An 18330-nucleotide genomic window follows, 5' to 3' on the forward strand; every position below is an offset into this window, starting at 1 on the left:
AATCAGTTGGCTCCTTTACTTCTCTCATAATCTCAACCATCAAGGCCATATTGACTATGTGAGCAGAAGCCCTCCTTTGCTCCTCTATTCTCTGAGACCTCCTTGGTCCGTCTGCCTTCTCCTCAACAAATGCAGGCATAGGATTATTGTGGTCATAGAGCTGCTTCACCCAGTGCGGCAATGGCTTTTCCGGTGGGGTGATGTTAGGTTGGTGAACTTTTTCCTCATCATCTGAAGATGATGCTTCCTCCTCCTTAAGGATAGGGATAGCTCTTGGGACAGGTTCATAGTGGACTACTTCTTCGCTTGATGATAAAGTGGAAGAACTTGCCTTCTCCTCCTCCACTGTATGCGGCTCCTCCTTGAACACCACATCACGAGTCGCGATGATCTTCTTTGCCTCTTGGTCATATAATTTGTAAGCCTTCTGCTCATCACTATAACCCAAGAAGATACATTTTCTGCTTTTTGGTTGTAACTTGTTTCTCTTCTCATCTGGAACATGTGCATAACATTCACATCCAAAAATTCTAAAATGTGAGACAGATGGTTTCTTACCAGTGTAAGCCTCATGAGGTGTTTTTCCCTTGAGAGCCTTTGTATAGCTCCGATTTAGAATGTAGAGTGCAGTATTAACAGCTTCAGCCCAAAGATGGTTAGGCAATCCCTTGCCCTTTATCATGCATCTTGCCATCTCCACAATGGTGCGATTCCTGCGTTCCACAACACCGTTCTGCTGAGGCGTGTGAGGCGTCGTCAATTGACGCTTGATCCCTTTGCTCTTGCAAAAGCCTTCAAACTCCTTTGAGTTGAACTCACCACCACCATCTGTTCTAAATTTCTTCACACTTTTCCCTGTTTCATTCTCAATAAGTATTAGCCATTTTTAAACTTACCAAAAGCTTGAGCCTTATCACGAAGGAAGTACACCCACATCTTCCTACTGTAGTCGTCGACAATCAACATAAAATAAGAAGATCCCCCCAAGGCCTGTGTAGGCATCTTACCACACAAGTCAGCATGCACCAACTCTAGAGGAGCCTGTGCTCTATTCTTGCTTTCTTGTGGAAATGCCTTTCTCTGTTGCTTGCCTATCATACAAGCTTCACATGGTTCCTTCAATTCAGTTATTGTAGGTAGGTGAGTAACCATACCTTGCTTTTGCATCTCCTTCAATACTGCAAATCCGATGTGTCCAAACCTTTCATGCCAAAGCTTACTTGTGCCCACTCTAGAGGTGGCTGTAAGAGCACTTAGCTCATACAGGTTGTTCCTTCTTTATCCTTTGCCAACAATTGTGCCAGCACTATCAATAATTTCTGCACCTGTCTTCTTGAACCTCACTTCATGACCAAGATCAGTTATGGCAGCACAACTGATAAGAGATTTCTCCTGATTTCGGGAACATACAACACATTTGAAAGCTTTTTGACTTCACCATTTGTAGCAACAAAAGAAATAGTACATGTGCCCACAACAGGGCATTTAGCATCATTTCCATCCGTCACAGTGATGGATTCTTGTAGAGGCTGCATAGAACTGTATAGACCTTTCTTGTTGGTCATGTGACGGGAGGCCCCACTATCCAACACCCATGAGTCAGTGGTAGATTCTTCTTGCGCCGAGGAGCACACTTCCTCAATGGTCACCATGAATAATTCCAACTTTGCTTCAGCTGTATTGGCTGTCTCTTTCCCTTTACTTTTAAGGGTACCATTCTTTTCATCTGCCTTCTTGACACGACAATCTGCAATTGCATGTCCTTTCTTCTTGCAGTAGAAACACTCTCCTTGAAACTTCTTCTTGCCGCCCTTCTTCTTTTTGTCACCATCATTTTTGGTGGAGGAAACACCTTTGCCGTTTGCATTGGCAGAGAATGCAGCATCTCCATTGTTGGTTCCTTCTCGGGCTTTCAGCCTCAACTCCTCCTCCATTAATAATGCACAAAACTCCTCAAAAGTCAAAGCTTGAGGTCTCACCTGAGTATTAAGGGCAGTTACTAGTCCATCAAACTTTTGTGGACAAATCCGAAGACACCTCCGAGCTAGCTCTTCGCTAGTCTTTTGTATCCCAGCGCCAGCCATCTGGTCGCGCAGATTCTTAATCCGAGTGATGAATGCTTCAACGGTCTCTCCTTCAGCAAACTTCTTCGCTACTAGTTGATTCTCTAAGTTTTGAATCCTTGTTTGGTTTCATGTTTCATACTGACTCCTTAGTACATTCCAAGCCTCTGACGCTTTGGTTGTATGCTGAATCAAAGTCAAAACACTGTCAGAACAGCTTGTAACTAAGGCACACAATGCATCTGCATTCCTTCGTTTCCAAGCTCGTAGAAGATCTGCATTCGGAGGAATCATCACACTAGGATTTGATGGGTCAGGGGTAGGTTGTGGTTCTGCGTCAGTCCCCAGCACATTCTCTAGAGCTCATAAGAATCAAGGATAGTTGTAATTTTGAACTTCCACAAGGTGTAGTTTGTACCATCTAACTTGCCTTCGCTGAAGGTTGGTGGACGAATCCTCAGTGTTTGAATAGCCGGTACAGCAACACCACCTCCTGCACCACTTCCGGAAGTCGACATAGTTTCTCTTTGCTGTTGAAGCCTTTGCCTCTTGCACGCTCTCCGATCTCTAGAGCCCCCTGGTTTCTGATACCATGTAAAATATTACACGGCGCAGTGAACAGAATCTGAGAAAGAGATAGAGAGTACACAACAGATAAGAGGAGAATCGGTAAATTCTTCAACTTCAAACAACTGATACAAAGATGGCTCTACCCACCCGTGCGCTTCCACTGTGTGAAGCTTAGATGGCGATCTAGACAGAAGATAGGTGAAGAGCTTAATGCTAGCTGGAACAACAACTCTGACTGAGTGAAAGATGAGTGAGAGATGGCTGTGAAAGGGTTTAGCTTTTATAGCCTGCGAAGGTCGTTAGGTCGGCGACCTACCATATGAGCCTCCACTAGTCGACCAGGGAATATTCTAGGGAATATTCCCTTTACCATCGGGCTCGATGCAATGCTCCTCGAGTTGCTACCAGCTTAACCACTCCGTCTAACCCAAAGATTAGACCCACAACAGTCACCTTTTTGCCATCCGGTCACATAGACCTCATCTGATATACAAGTCAGGACTCAACCAATGTCTAGGCTCACATTTGGCTTCTCCTCATAATGGGGGCCTTACAACTTTGAGCACCATGGATCATTGGTAGCACCTAATGAGGGTGGGGCATTGATCATATCTAACACCAACTACTTGAAGATTATCTAAGAGACATATAATAAGTGGTGTTGTCATTCCAACACATGTTAATATAGAATAAAATGATATGACAAATTGAACTTCTTGTTATGTCCAAATATGTTTAAGAGCATAACAAAATGCACGCTCTTGTGTTGCCATCACCAATATTTAGCACAAGACCATGTTGTCCTTCTCAATCATGTATCTCTTATACTCTACTCCTACCATACACATTGATGATTGTGCTTGTGAGGTTGTTGCCACTTGCTTAGGTACTACCCTATTGTTTCTATGCCACACTACTAGTGGTCCACATAATATATGGATAGTTTGCAGAAAGAGAGATGTTGCTTTGAAGTTTGTTCCTTTGTTCACTATAAATTATTTGTCCCAAATCACCAAGGCTCAAGTTTGAGTTAATTGTCTCAAGAACAAATGTTCTTCATAGCTTCAAAGACACAAGCTAGGGATATTATCCCACAATGCTAGCTCAAATATGCTCCTCTAACATGAATATGGTAGTAGAAACCAACTACAAGTGAATGCCTTTGTTTGTAATGATCATATTGTTATTGCAATTTGATGTAATGATTGAAGTGGCCATTCCTTGGGTGGTATAACTGCCTTGCTAGCATATATCCTCCAAGAAAGGACATGTTCTCACTTCTTGAATTTGTAGCTTTGAGATATTTGCTCTAGCACTTCTGTGGCAAGCCTCCTACTATGTTGTCTCTACAATGATTGGGCATGTTATGGGTAGGAGCTACAAACTACGGGCAACTGTAACTCAAGAACTTTAATAGAGCTTCATGCTTTGAGTGGCATTGATGGAATTTCAAGCAAGTCCAACTATAGCACTAAAGACTACACAAAGAGGACATATACATAATACCCCTTTTTGGTTAGACATCATAATAACTATGTCTCTTGCATTTGCTCTATAGGTGAATTACCTTTTGTTAACATAATAACTTTTAATCTCCTCCAATCATAGGAATGCCAGATCATTAGATGATTGATAATTTAGTAGTGTTTGATGTAAGAATGGAAGGTCTAAGCTAGTAAAATTTCTCTTCATGTATCTATGTCAAAGTGAGAGCATGCAATCAATGTTGGTCTATATGCAATCAAAAAGTTACATTTGTGGAGCAAATAGAGGATAGTTATGGTATACTCCCAAAGTCTATATTGGATCTCAGAAGCTCTAGTTCATGTGAGCTTCAAAATGCATACAATAGGTATTCATGCTCTATGTCCAAGTGCAAACCTAACACTTTTTTTTCTGAATATCATATTAGAAAACTCGCATATCCCTCATAATACATACAACTTGTTGTAATAATTTCCTACATTAAAAATAATTGGTGAAAATCTATAAATTAGGATTTTATGGTTTAGATGGGGACTATGAAGTGTCTTATACATTTAGACACCTCATTTGCCTCATTTGGAGGAGAATATCACAAGTTATGGCCATTTGTCTTATAGATCCTTTTTTAGGACAACATGCAAATTCTCATAGTTTTGTTTCTCTAGCTTTGAGGATAAAGCTTTTAAGGAAAGGATGGTTTGTAATGTAGAAAATTGATTCGCAAATCTTTGTATTACCCGTAATTTGGGATTGTAGGGGTTAGTATAAAGGGGGCACAAGGTGCCATTGTAAACAACTTTCCACTTGAAATACATATTCATGATGTTAACAAGTTATGGACACTAAAGAAAGCATATCCACATCTTACAATGAGATAATCTAATATGGATTGTCAATGCCAATATATCTATTTTCTTGTATTGATGGACCAACTTCATTAGCTCCAAGGGACATAAACTTACATATAGGAATATAAAAAAAGATAGACTTACATACATAAATAAAATGTGCAAGTTTATCCATAGAACGAGTTTTTAAATTCCACACGTATATGTTTTCTACATAAGGGTAATGTTAATTCACAAAATCAACTAGATATTCTTACCAAAAGAGGTCTTGAACAAGCCTTCCACTTGCATAATGGAGGGGATCTAGGTGTAAGTGATGAAGTTCTAGCCATAGCCAATAGAGCTATTTGGAGGCAGTGGGAGGTAATAGCTATAAGCAAGTGATATTGGAGCTCTTATAATGTAGATGGAATTGTTGCACAAGTGCAACATCCAAAAGCCATAGAGATAGAGATGTTTAAATGCATGTGTATTGTAATTGTGTCCTCAAATCTCATCTCCTTTAAAAGCACTTTATATTGCAAAGCATATGGTTTTGTAATGAAGGCCTCCTCTAGTTGAATTAAATTGACACTTAATGCCACTAAACAAGAAATGTAACCGAAAATGCTAGACTACCATTAATCTTAGCATCATGGAATCCATGACTACTGCAAGTACAAGTAAAAAGATAGAAATGTAACAACTAATCCTATTCCCGAATTAATCGTTCTTCTTCTTGGATTCTTGAAAAATATGTATCAATGACAATACTTAGCAAGGCTAACCCTATTTTAAATCAATGTGTAAGTTAATTTGTAACATGATCTTGTGATTATGAATGTGTAAATAATGATTATTGCTATGTGAATTTTCTCAAGGTAATGCAATTTATTTTTTATGACCTAATCAAGAGAAAATAGACATGGATTGTATGAGAATAACAATCATGTCAATGCAATCACCCATTGAAGCCAATTTATTCACAACCTATTATGCATTTTTTCTATATAACAACTAGTGTATCAATGCAATCAAGTGTTTTGACCGATTTTGTAGGACGTAGTGACACAATAATGAATGTGCATGGATAATCTTGTTATTGAAAAATCCACATGCCCATATTAGCTAGTATATAATTTGCCAATGTTTGCATTTACAAAAATATGGGCATGAGGAGATTCAATGCAACTTTGAGATAGTTGAAAACATGGCATAGTCAAAGGACTAATAAAATCAAAGGGTGCACAATAATTATGTTAAATATGAGTAAAAGGAGTCCATTCTCTCCATGTTGCTATCTCAAGCTACCCTTTAGCTAGCGTTACCTTTTTCTAGGACACACAATGAAAGCTAGAAAGCTTGAATGGACTCAATGTTATAAAATAGAAGGGGAAAACTGAGAAAAATATCAATATATGCTTTGGTTGAACAAAGCAAGAAATGGAATACTTATGAGTTGCCAAAACAATACGCATGACACCTTGTAAAAGCCACCTAAGCTTTTTATTTTTCGAGCCATCATAAGGCTTGAAAATACTGAAAATATGTTAAGATGGCACATGTGGACATTGATGATGGATCACTTGGTTAGATGGATCCACATGTCTACACTTAGCACATCAATGGTCATTATGATCCTCACATGGCTACTGACTTATCACTTATCATATTTGGGTTGTTGCTTATACCTACAACTGGCATAGTTATAGCGTAGTAAGAAAACATTTTAATCTCCATCTCTCTTCTTGTGTTCTTGAATGTGTGTGTTTAGCATAGGAGCTTAAGCAAGGTCCCTCACCATGTGATTCATGACATGGTATTAGAGCAGCACCATTGAGAGAGGCTGGTTTTGAAGGGGCTGAAGTGGAGGAGAAGCAAGGATTCAAGTAAGCAAGCAATGGGTAAGAAGCTCTCCCATTCTTCTACTCTTTCTCTTGGTGGATAGTATATGTGGAGGTATCAAATGCAAGGCAGCACAAAAATCTTAGATTGCTATGAGATTTGGTGTGCAAGCAGAGCATTATATATTCTGCAGATTAGCCTTTTAAGGATACCTAGCTAGTTTTTGTGCCAGTTGAGATTGTTTCGGGCCTTGCTTTAGACCTGCAATGTTGTGAACAATAGTTTCGGGGTATATTGCAATTTTAGATTTGTCGATTGAAAGTGGGTGTATAGGTTACAAATTTCAAATTTGTAAGTTTTGAGATGTTTGCAAGAAGAAATACAAGTTTTATATGCAAATAAGTTATAGATTACATGTACTATTGAGCAATCAGTGAAAGAGGCTACTTGGTGTATTGCTATGCACTTATTGTAAAAGGTTGTAGAAGACATGCTTGCTGTTTTGTATCAATTTTGTGATAATGGTAGAGAATAGTGGAAACCCTATCATTGAGAAGCTAGACAAGAACAACAACCCATCATGAAAGTTTTGTGTGACAAACTTCTTTATTGGAAAAGGCCTCTATGAGTTTGTTTCACGTGCAAAAAACAAGCTAGAGCTAAGTAATCTTGTGACTGTAGAAGAATTAAAGGTGTGGAAAGAATGGAATGCAAATGACAAAAATATAATGTATTGTCTATCTACAGTCATTAATAACACTATGTTAGGGCATATAAAAAATATAAAAACTTTACATATAGCTTGGACAAGCTTTGGGAATATGTTTTCAGTAAATGCAAGGACATAGAAGATTCAACTCTGAATACCTTGAAGAAAGGGAAGATGTTTGTAAATGAGTACGTTTTGAAGGTGAGAAGCATTGCAAATACCTTAATAGCTATTGATGCAATGTTTAATAATTATGATTTGGTTTCATCTACTTTGGGCGGCCTTAATAATGAGAAGGCTTGAAAATAGCTTGTTACTTTTGTATACGTACGAAAATTGTTTCCAATTTCTGATGAGTGCGCCTTTCTCATGATCATTGAAGATATCAATATGTAGGGTGAGTCATTTGAAAGAAGTGATGAATAGGTCCAAGAATTTTACTCAAGTTTAGGAAGGGGACATAGCTAATCCTCTTCAAGAGACTGTGGCATAGGATATGCAGGTGGTAATTGACAAAACATGTTAAATCAACAGTTTGTAGGTTTCTGGAGGTCGTGGCAACTCTAGAGGCAAGGGGAGCTCTAAAGGAAGAGCTGGATGGCAGAACATACATTCTAGTAAATTTGGCATTTTTTGTCATTATTGTGGAAAAATAGGTCATATTGTTGTTATGCTAAGAAGGATGATATCTACAATGGTAAATTGTCACAAGGAAACTATGCATTGTCTCAAGACAAAATGAAGACAAAGATGAGGGTCTATTTATTATGTCACATATGATATTATAGGAAAGAGAACACATGATGATGTATGGTATATTGATTTAGGTGCATCTAATCATATGACCAACCATGTTGAATGGTTTGGAGAGATGCAAAATTTACACAATCTAGGCTATGTGTAGATAGGTGATGATTCATGCCACCCAATTTCACACATTGGAAAAGTTCCCTTGTCTTTGCATGATGGCCATAGATAAAGAGTTTGTAAGATATATTATATGTGACATCTATCACAAAGAATTTAGTGTCTGTTGGCTAGATGGTAAGTGCTGCAAGTTCCATTTAATGCAAAAGATTGTTTTGTGGAAGACTTTAATGATAAGTGTAGGTTAGTCACAAAAGGAAATAGAGTTGGCTGTATGTTTACTTTAGATGCTAGAATTCCTACTATGAATGGTGCTATGTATGCTAAAGAGGCGTAAAGGAGTGGTTGCAAACATTGGAATACCACAAACATATTGGACATGCAAACGTGCAACGACTAAAATTAGTGTAGTCCCAAGAGTTGGTTACAGGGTTGTTTACTTTTAGAGTTACATAATTTCATAAAGTGTGTGAAGCATGTTAGTTTGGTAAGCATGTAAGACAACCCTTTTTGAATAATAGAGATATGAGTAGGAATAAACTTGATGTTTTGCATAAATATGTTTAGGGGCCTACAAAAAACATATCTTTTGGTGTTGGTAAATATTTTATCATATTTATTGATGATTTATTAAGAAAACAATAGGCGACTTTCATGAAGGAAAAGAGTGATGTATTTGAGCATTTTAAAACTTTCAAGGCTATAGTTGAAACAGAAATAGGCTTGATAATTAAGTTCTTGAGGTCAAATGGAGAGAGAGAGTACCTCCCCAATGAGTTTAGTGACTTTCTAAGGTCTCATGGAATAAAGAGACAATTTACATGTAGGTATATTCCATAGCAAAATGGGATTGTAGAAAGAAAACACAGGCATATTGCAAAAGTTACATTGGCATTAATGGTTGAAAAGAAATTTCCAAAACATTTTTGGTTTTAAGCTGTTCATACTGTTGTCTATATTATAAACAAAACACCCATAGTTGCAGTTCATGGGATGACTCTTGAAGAATGCTTTATAGGTAAGAAGCCTGATGTGTCACACTTGAAAGTATTTGCTTGTATTGCATATGTTCATGTGCTATATGAGTTATAAAAGAAGCTAGATCCAAAGGTTGAAAAATGTATTTTCATTGGATACTCTTTAGACAAAAAAAGGATACATTGTTATAACCGTGTCGTAGTGAGTTCAAAGTGAGCTGGGATGTTATTTTTGGTGAGATCAACAATTAGTATGTATCTAGTGGTGATGCATTGGATGTTGATGATAGTTATATGCAGAAAGAAAAGCAAGAATCATGGAGCCTTAGTGGACCAAAAACATCATCTGGTACTACATCTAGAGTTAGTCCTTGGTCTAGAAGACTAAGGTGTAGTCCCACATCTTTAGGTGCATCTACTAGTATTACAGGTAAAGACAAAGAAAGAAGAAAGTATCAGATGGTAATGATATATCTGCTAGTTATTTGGGATTTAATGGAGATTCTAGTGGCTTAGAGAGATGGGATGATGAGTTTGGTATTCCTTTAGTTAAGACACTAAGTACACAAAGAGCACATGATAATGTAAAGGCTCCACTAAGTGTTCCAGTGGTACACAAGTCTAGCAAGGTTAGATACCTTGTTAAAAGATTTGGTTTTGAAGGTTATGCAGCTCACCATTGCAGTTATATGATAAAGATGGTTAAGGATGTTGAGCTCACTTGTTTGAAGATGTTGTTGGTCATGCTCATTGGGATGCAATAATGGATGAGGAGATGATTGCATTAGAGGCCAATAAGACTTGGGATCTAGTATCATGCCCTAAGGGCAAGAAAGCTATTGGCTATTGAGAGTGGATTTTTGGGGCCAATTTATTGTGCAATAAGTCCCCAAGAAGCATAAAAGAGCAATATTTCATGGAAAATGAAACGGTTGTAGATCAAGGAGCTAGAGTTTTTTTAGATGTATTTTGATGCCGAAATCCAATGCAAGTGTTTGTTTGTCAATCGGATGTCATTTGACCTCCCATTTAATCCCCACAAGGTTTGGCATTATGAAGTAGCTATTGGATCTAGGAGTCAAAAAGTGCATGGCAAAGACCAAGTGATAGATTTCGATGCCGAAAAGCTACCCATCCCATCAGATTTGAAATGCCGAGCTCTTTTGCCCCTCCATCTAGACCGAAACCACTTGCTCAAAGTGTGAACACAAAGTATGTAATCGGTTTTTTTAATGGTTAAGAGGACTAATGAAGCTTAAGGCTTAAAAAGCCTAAAAACCAAAACATGATGGGGGGGCCACAATTTTTTCTATTGGGATAAAGGGCAGTGCCTGTGTCCACCCGTAAGGGCTAGGCTGTACATAGTACATATACCTATCTAAGAGGTACACTCTTTAGTACCACAAATCGTGTGCCTCTATCTCATCTATCTCTCTCTCTCTCTCTCTCTCTCTCTCTCTCAACCTGCATATCTATATAGAAGCTCCATTGCAGCTACCTCAACAAACTGGTATCAGAGCTTGGTTCAGGCAATCAGGAGCTTGGCATTTCTTTAGGTGCAGGAGCTTGAAGTTGAAGAAGAGTTCATTGTGAAGAATGTGCGTGTAGGGCGGCAAGGTTTGAAGCTTCTTCTTAAAGCTTGAAGCTTCCCTTTTCATTTGAGCTTGTTGGCAGCCATCGTTGGCTACTTGGGGACCCTCCCCATCATCTCCAACAACACTTAGACCAACATTCTAATCCCTTCAGGGCACTGAAGGCACCATCAGCATGGGTATGCAGATCTCGTTTTCAACATGCTTAGGACCTACAATAGCTACTCCTCTTCATTTGGCATCATGGCCTTGCTCCAGACCTTGCATCTAATGCTTAGCATTGAGGATTGAAGTGTAGTATTACACTTGGAACTGATATACATTTAGCTTCAGGTTTGAAATACAGAGTATTCAGATCTGTAATAAACAAGGTAGCACTTGCTCTCTTGAGATTGATGCTCATTTGATGGCTATTGGATATCTTGATGTTGGATGCTTTGGGAATCATGTGGCATTGTCTTGAGGCCATTTTGAGCTAATCTTGGCAAGGATTTGGCTCAGTTTGCAGACGTGCTTGTGGCTAGAATACACAATCCATAGCCTGCAATTTACAGGCAGCTCTCTATCCTTTAATGACATTGGTCCTTGGACATGCATGTTGATGTGTATACATGCTCAAGTGATGTCAAGAAACTAAGGAATGATATGCCTATGTATTGAAGTGCATTTGGGTTGATTTTGACTGAGATTTCACTCAGGTTTGTTGAGTTGGCTGCAATGGAGCTTTTGTGCAGAGATGCAAGTTGAGAGAGAGAGAAGAGATAGAGACACACGATTTGTGGTACTGAAGAGTGTACCTCAATAATGTTCTAGATAGGTATATGTACTATGTATAGCCTGGCCCTTACGGGTGGACATGGGCACTGTCCTTTATCCCAACAACCTCCCCCCTAAAGGCAATGTGCCCAAAGGTAGAGAAAAAGAATCAGTCAAGTTTAAGTATGTACAAAGCTGAAGAGACTATACCTATACAATACCCATCATTTGCAGGCAATGGGCAAATCTCTTTGTTGGAAGACCCTTCATGAGAAGGTCTGCAGGGCTATCATCAGTGTGCACCTTGACCAGCTCAATGCTCTTGTTGTTAAGTACCTCTATGATGAAATGATACTTCACATGTATGTGTTTTGTCTTTACACGAAAGACAGGGTTCCGTGCTAACATGATAGTACTTTGACTATCACAATGGAGGACAAGAACCTCAGTAATCCCAAGCTCAACAACCAAACGTGACAGCCATAAGGCCTCTTTGCATGCCTCAGTGGCAGCCACATACTTTGTCTCTATACTCTGTCTCTATACTCTGTCTCTGTAGTAGACAATGCAGCACACTTCTACAGCCTGGATGTCCAAGAGATAGATCCCCCTTGTGAAGTTAAACACATACCATGTAGTGGACTTCTTGCAGTCTGCATGTCTAGTATAGTTTGCATCCGTAAAGCCAATCACAGATGCCTTTTGCTTACCAAAGTAGATGCACAAATCCTTTGTGCCCTTGAGGTATCTCATAATACATTTCACTGTGTCCCAATGCTTCTTGCCAGGGTTTGCCATGTATCTACTAACCACTCCCACTGTAAAGGCAATGTCAAGATGTGTAGCAACCATAGTATACATCAAATTGCCAATGGCTAAAGCATACAGAATCTTGGTCATTTTAGCTTTCTCATCATCACATGTAGGGCTGTTCTCTGCACTAAGTTTCACATATGGAGGCAATGGAACTTCGATTGCTTTCCCCCCTTCCATATTGAAACATTGCAAAATCTTGGATACATACTCTAGTTGTGATAGATAGAGTAAGCCCTTCGATCTATCTCTGAGTATCCACATCTCAAGAATGTGATTGATATCACCAAGATCCTTCATATCAAAGCTACCATGAAGAATTTGCTTCAATGAATCCAAGGCATGAGTATCCCTGCCAGCAATCAATATGTCATCAACATACAGAACCAAGAAAATCAGGCTACCATTTGCTGCCTTCTTGGTATACAAGCAGTGATCAACTTGACTTCCGTGAAAGCCCTAAGATTGCATGAAAGTATCAAACTTATGATACCATTCCCTCGGTGCCTGTTTCAGCCCATACAAACTCCGTTTTAGTTTACAGACCATTGCCTTTAGCAATAAAATCCTCAGGTTGTTGCATATATATGTCCTCATGCAGATTACCATGTAAAAATGCAGTCTTTACATCCATCTGTATGAGCTCCATATCCTCAGCTGCAACCAAGCCCAAAATGGTTCTCAAGGTAGTCATCTTGACTACAGGAGAAGATCTCATCAAAGTCAATTCCATGTTCATGCTTGTACCCCTTTGCAACCAACCTTGCTTTGTACTTTGGTGAAGAACTGAAAGTGACCTTCATCTTGTAAACCCATTTGCATGGAAGAGTTTTTTTCCCTTTAGGTAACTACACCAAGTCGCAAGAACAATTCTTATCAAGTGATTCCATTTCCAACAACATGGCCTTGAACCACTTCTTGCTATCTGGTGCATGAGGGCTCATCACAATCTGTCAATATGACATAATTTGTAGCATACTGCCCACTAGGAACAAACCTATCAGGTGGTCTTGATGTGGTCGAGGCAACCTACGGAGTGAAGACTCAGCAGTTGCTAGCTATTGGGCCTGCAAATCTACATTTACAAGTTGATGCCTTGAAATATGGGCCTGTAATTCTGCATATACAAGTCACTATCCAAACAATTTAGGCTGTCCTAACTACATGTTTTCAGACTGAAACTGTGGTGTGTTATGGGCAATACCTTGCTAGTCATTTCCAACACCATTTCTAGCATTTTTAGGAGTATTAACAATAGGTATACGTTGCTGTCCATTGGGCACAAATGGCTGTCCAAAAGGTACATCCTCCCTGAAAACAACCCTCTTGACTTCCTCAGTCTTCTCGGGCTATTTATGCATGCGATCTTCACGAAAGATGACATCATTGCTACGTACTATCTTTCTTTTCTCAGGATCCCAAAGTCTAAACCCCATCTCACCCTTGTCATCATATCCTAGGAATGTGCATTTATAGGACTTTGGTTCTAGTTTGCTACATAACATTATTGAGGTGCATTCTTCAGTACCGTAAATCGTGTGTCTCTATCTCTTCTCTCTCTCTCTCTCTCTCTCTCTCTCTCTCTCTCTCTCTCTCTCTCTCTCTCTCTCTCTCTCTCTCTCAACCTACATCTCTACACAGAAGCTCCATTGCAGCTACGTCAACATTTTCAACGCCTACTCAAATCCTAAAAAAATGCTCTCCATTGCTCCGATTCTCATGAAGAATGATGTAATATTCATCAAGATCCAAAATCAGTCTTTCTCTCTCCTCTTTCTCTCTCACCATAAACATGGTTCACATGGGTTGAGAGAATGAGGGGGAATGGGTGCCGGTTCACAATGGAATGCAAGAAATAGATCGCAGAAGCACCAAGGAAGCATTAACACAGCCATAGAAGAGCATCAGTAGCTTCCCACTTTGAAATGCGCATGGATTTGTATAACGTTGAAGGTGTAAGTGCTCGTTTTTGTCGCTTTATGATGATTCTTTTGTGCATATTATGGAAAATGGTCTAGAATATTTGAATATGATTTCTAGTGCTTGAAAAATCAGAATTCTCAGTTGGTTCTTGCTATTTGCATAATTACAATGAAAATTAAGAAAACTCGCAATGCGAGAATTGGGAGATTTTGGAAAAATTGAGGATTCTATGAGTTTTCATGGTTCTTTTGGTATTCATATAGGGTCATATGGAGTATAATGCTGGTTCTTGGTTCATGCAAGCTCTACATCACTACAAGGAATTGGGCAATTAGCGACGCCGATTAGCGATGGCGGATATCGGCGTCACTATTGGCGTCGCATTTCGCAAATAGCGACGCCGTAGGGAAAAAAACGCGACCGAAACCCGAGCGCTGTTTTCATTTGTTTTGCTTTGACTTTTGAGAGCGAGAGCAAGGGAGAGAGCGAAGGCTTTGTGAGAGAAGAAGAGGAAGAAGACTTGCTGCCGCCACTGCCGCCGCCGCCGTTGTTCGCGAAGGAGAGGAGGAGCTCTCATTGCAAAGAGAAGCCGCCCCACGCTCGCCATATCTCATTGGTGAGTCTCCCTCTCTCTTTCTTTTGCTTGTTGAAGGTTTAAATCGTTCTCTTTTGCTTGTTTAGGAGAGGAAATGAAAGAGAAGGAGAGGGAGAGGGAGAGAGAGGGAAAGAAAAAGAGGGAGAGGGAGAGGGAGAGGGAGAGGGAGAGAAAGAGAAAGAGAGGGAGAGTGCATTATCTCTCTCTCTCTCCCTTTTGCTTGTTTAATGTTTAAATCACTTTCTTTTTTGCTTGTTTAGGAGAGGAAACGAGAGAGTAAGAGAGAGGGAGAGGGAGAGGGAGAGGGAGAGGGAGAGGGAGGGGGAGGAAATGAGAGAGAGAGAGAAAGAGAAAGAGAGGGAGAAGGAGGGAGAGTGCATTCTCTCTCTCCCTCTCCCTTTTGCTTGTTTAATGTTTAAATCACTTTATTTTTTGCTTGTTTAGGAGAGGAAATGAGAGAGAAAGAGAGCGAGAGGGAGAGGGAGGGGAAGGAAATGAGAGAGGGATAGAAAGAGAAAGAGAGGGAGAATGCATTGTATCTCTCCCTCTCCCTTTTGCTTGGAGGATGTTAAAATTACTTTATTTTTTGCTTGTTTAGGAAATGAGAGAGAAAGAGAGATAGAGAGGGAGAGGGAGAAAAAGAGAAGGAGAGGGAGAGGGAGAGGGAGAGGGAGGGGAAGGAAATGAGAGAGGGAGAGAAAGAGAACAAGAGGGAGAGGGAGAGGGTGAGAGAGAGAGCGTGCATTCACTCTCTCACGACGGGTTTGGTTGTTTGTTGTTTGAATCACTTTCTTATTTGCTTGTTTAGGAGAGAGGGAGAGGGAGGGGAAGGAAATGAGAGAGTAAGAGAGAAAGAGAGGGAGAGGGAGAGGGAGAGGGAGAGAAAGAGAAAGAGAAAGAGAAAGAGAGGGAGAGGGAGAGGGAGGGGGAGGAAATGAGAGAGGGAGAGAAAGAGAAAGAGAGGGAGAAGGAGGGAGAGTGCATTCTCTCTCTCCCTCTCCCTTTTGCTTGTTTAATGTTTAAATCACTTTATTTTTTGCTTGTTTAGGAGAGGAAATGAGAGAGAAAGAGAGCGAGAGGGAGAGGGAGGGGAAGGAAATGAGAGAGGGATAGAAAGAGAAAGAGAGGGAGAGTGCATTGTATCTCTCCCTCTCCCTTTTGCTTGGAGGATGTTAAAATCACTTTATTTTTTGCTTGTTTAGGAAATGAGAGAGAAAGAGAGATAGAGAGGGAGAGGGAGAAAAAGAGAAAGAGAGGGAGAGGGAGAGGGAGAGGGAGAGGGAGGGGAAGGAAATGAGAGAGGGAGAGAAAGAGAACGAGAGGGAGAGGGAGAGGGTGAGAGAAAGAGAGAAAGAGAGGGAGAGGGAGAGAGAGGGAGAGAAAGAGAAGGAGAGGGAGGGGAAGGAAATTTAAGATAATAGACTTATTGATAATGGTATGCAATGTGCTTTGCCATGGGCCACGTACATTGGTAACTCTTTAAGATGGCTTAAAAATGGTCAATTCCTTCATAATGTCCAAGTAGGGGATCTAATTGTAATATGCATAATTCATTGTTTTTGCATTAACTTTATAGGCATGCCAAATTAGAAATCATGCCAACTAGTCAACGGAAGGACTAAAAGAAAATGATACCCTAGCTAATGGTCATTAAGGTACTTCATCAAAATGAACCCAAAAGTATTGTTATAGAAGAAGAAACCCTTAAATTGAGTATAGGATAATTTATCTCAGGTCTTATGACTATGAGTAGAATTGATTGAAATAAAATTTATTACTATAGTTATTAAATTTCATAGATGGCACGCATTAATTTTAAAATGGATTACTTATACTCAAAGCCGAGATATAACAAATAATTATCTACCGGGACAAACAAATCCTTGAGCATGATACAAGGCCGAGATATAACATTGGAAAATCTCTCAACTACTATATACAATGCAAGATTTATGGTCAACTTGCAACTTGACGTACATCTCCATAAAGCTATCCATTTAAGCCTCGTTTGCTGTAATGTAGATAAGATGGAAAACGAAGAAGGTCTTATTGTTCAAGACTGCGGGACGTATCTTAATCAGCGTGTCCCATGTCCTTGCCCTGAATGCAAGTTGGCAATTAGACGAAAACGCCGATTGTCTATAGAACACGTATGATGATTTGGCGAGTTTCAATCTGAGATCATTGATCAGGCGATTGCGGATTTTCAGCAAACGGTAATTTGAAGTTAATATTAATCATGCATTGTACTCTCAAGCTAATTGAAAACCATACACAATAAGATTGGGTCTTGTTGGCAAATTTTCTATCCAGGGGGGTAATGTCTCGACCCAAGGGGGAGTGCACCCTTTGCGGCCAATTAGAAGAGTTCGTGGACGTGTGATGGATGGATTGCAGGAGCCAATCGACCACTTGTAAGGCCCATCTATACTGTCAATGCCAGAGGAGACAGACAACCTTCCCGACCTGCCTACAATCTTGGAGCCTGAGATGGAGGCAATGATCGATGCATTGATTCCCATGGATGTTGAGACATCTGACCCGCTTAGAGAGGAAGCATCCATAACATTATATGATGGGTGCCGAGTATCTCCGTTGAAGACATTGCTTGCACTCTTAAGTGTGCAAGCAAAATACGGTTGGAGCGATACGAGTGTGACTGAGTTATTCAGGTACCTTGCACACAGGCTTCATTGATTTTTTTTAAAACAGTATTATTGCAAACATTTGTGTTTTTTCAAGGTGTTTTATGATTTTTTTCAGGTTATTGAAATATCATATATTGCCACTTGCAAATACCATGCCTGAGTCTCGTGATGATGCACGACATGTTTTACGGAAGCTTGGCATGGACTACAATAACATCCATGCATGTATCAACGACTGCATATTGTTTCGAGATGAATATGAGACTATGGAGACATGTCCAAAGTGTGGTGCTCACATGTATTGACAGGACTTGCAAGGACAAACCATCCCTCAAAAAGTTCTCAGACACTTTCCGCTCATCCCCCGCATAAACCACATGTTTCGCACGTCTGCTATGGCAAGCTTGACAACATGGCATGTGTAGAATAGGTCCACGGATGGAGTTCAACAAATATCAGCAGATTCGCGCGCATGGAGCCACATTGACTCTACCTTCCCAGGCTTTGCGCGAGAGCCAAGGAATCTTCGGCTCGGTCTCGCCATGGATGGTGTGAACCCATTCGGTCTGCGCTCGACTTCTTACAGTGTGTGGCCTATAGTGCTTGTCAACTACAACATCCCTCCATGGCTTTCTACGAAGAAATGACATCTCATCCTTA

Source organism: Lygodium microphyllum, chromosome 5, assembly GCF_053477565.2.
Source record: "Lygodium microphyllum isolate KBCC chromosome 5, Lygodium_microphyllum_v1.1.10, whole genome shotgun sequence".
Classification (NCBI taxonomy): Eukaryota; Viridiplantae; Streptophyta; class Polypodiopsida; order Schizaeales; family Lygodiaceae; genus Lygodium; species Lygodium microphyllum.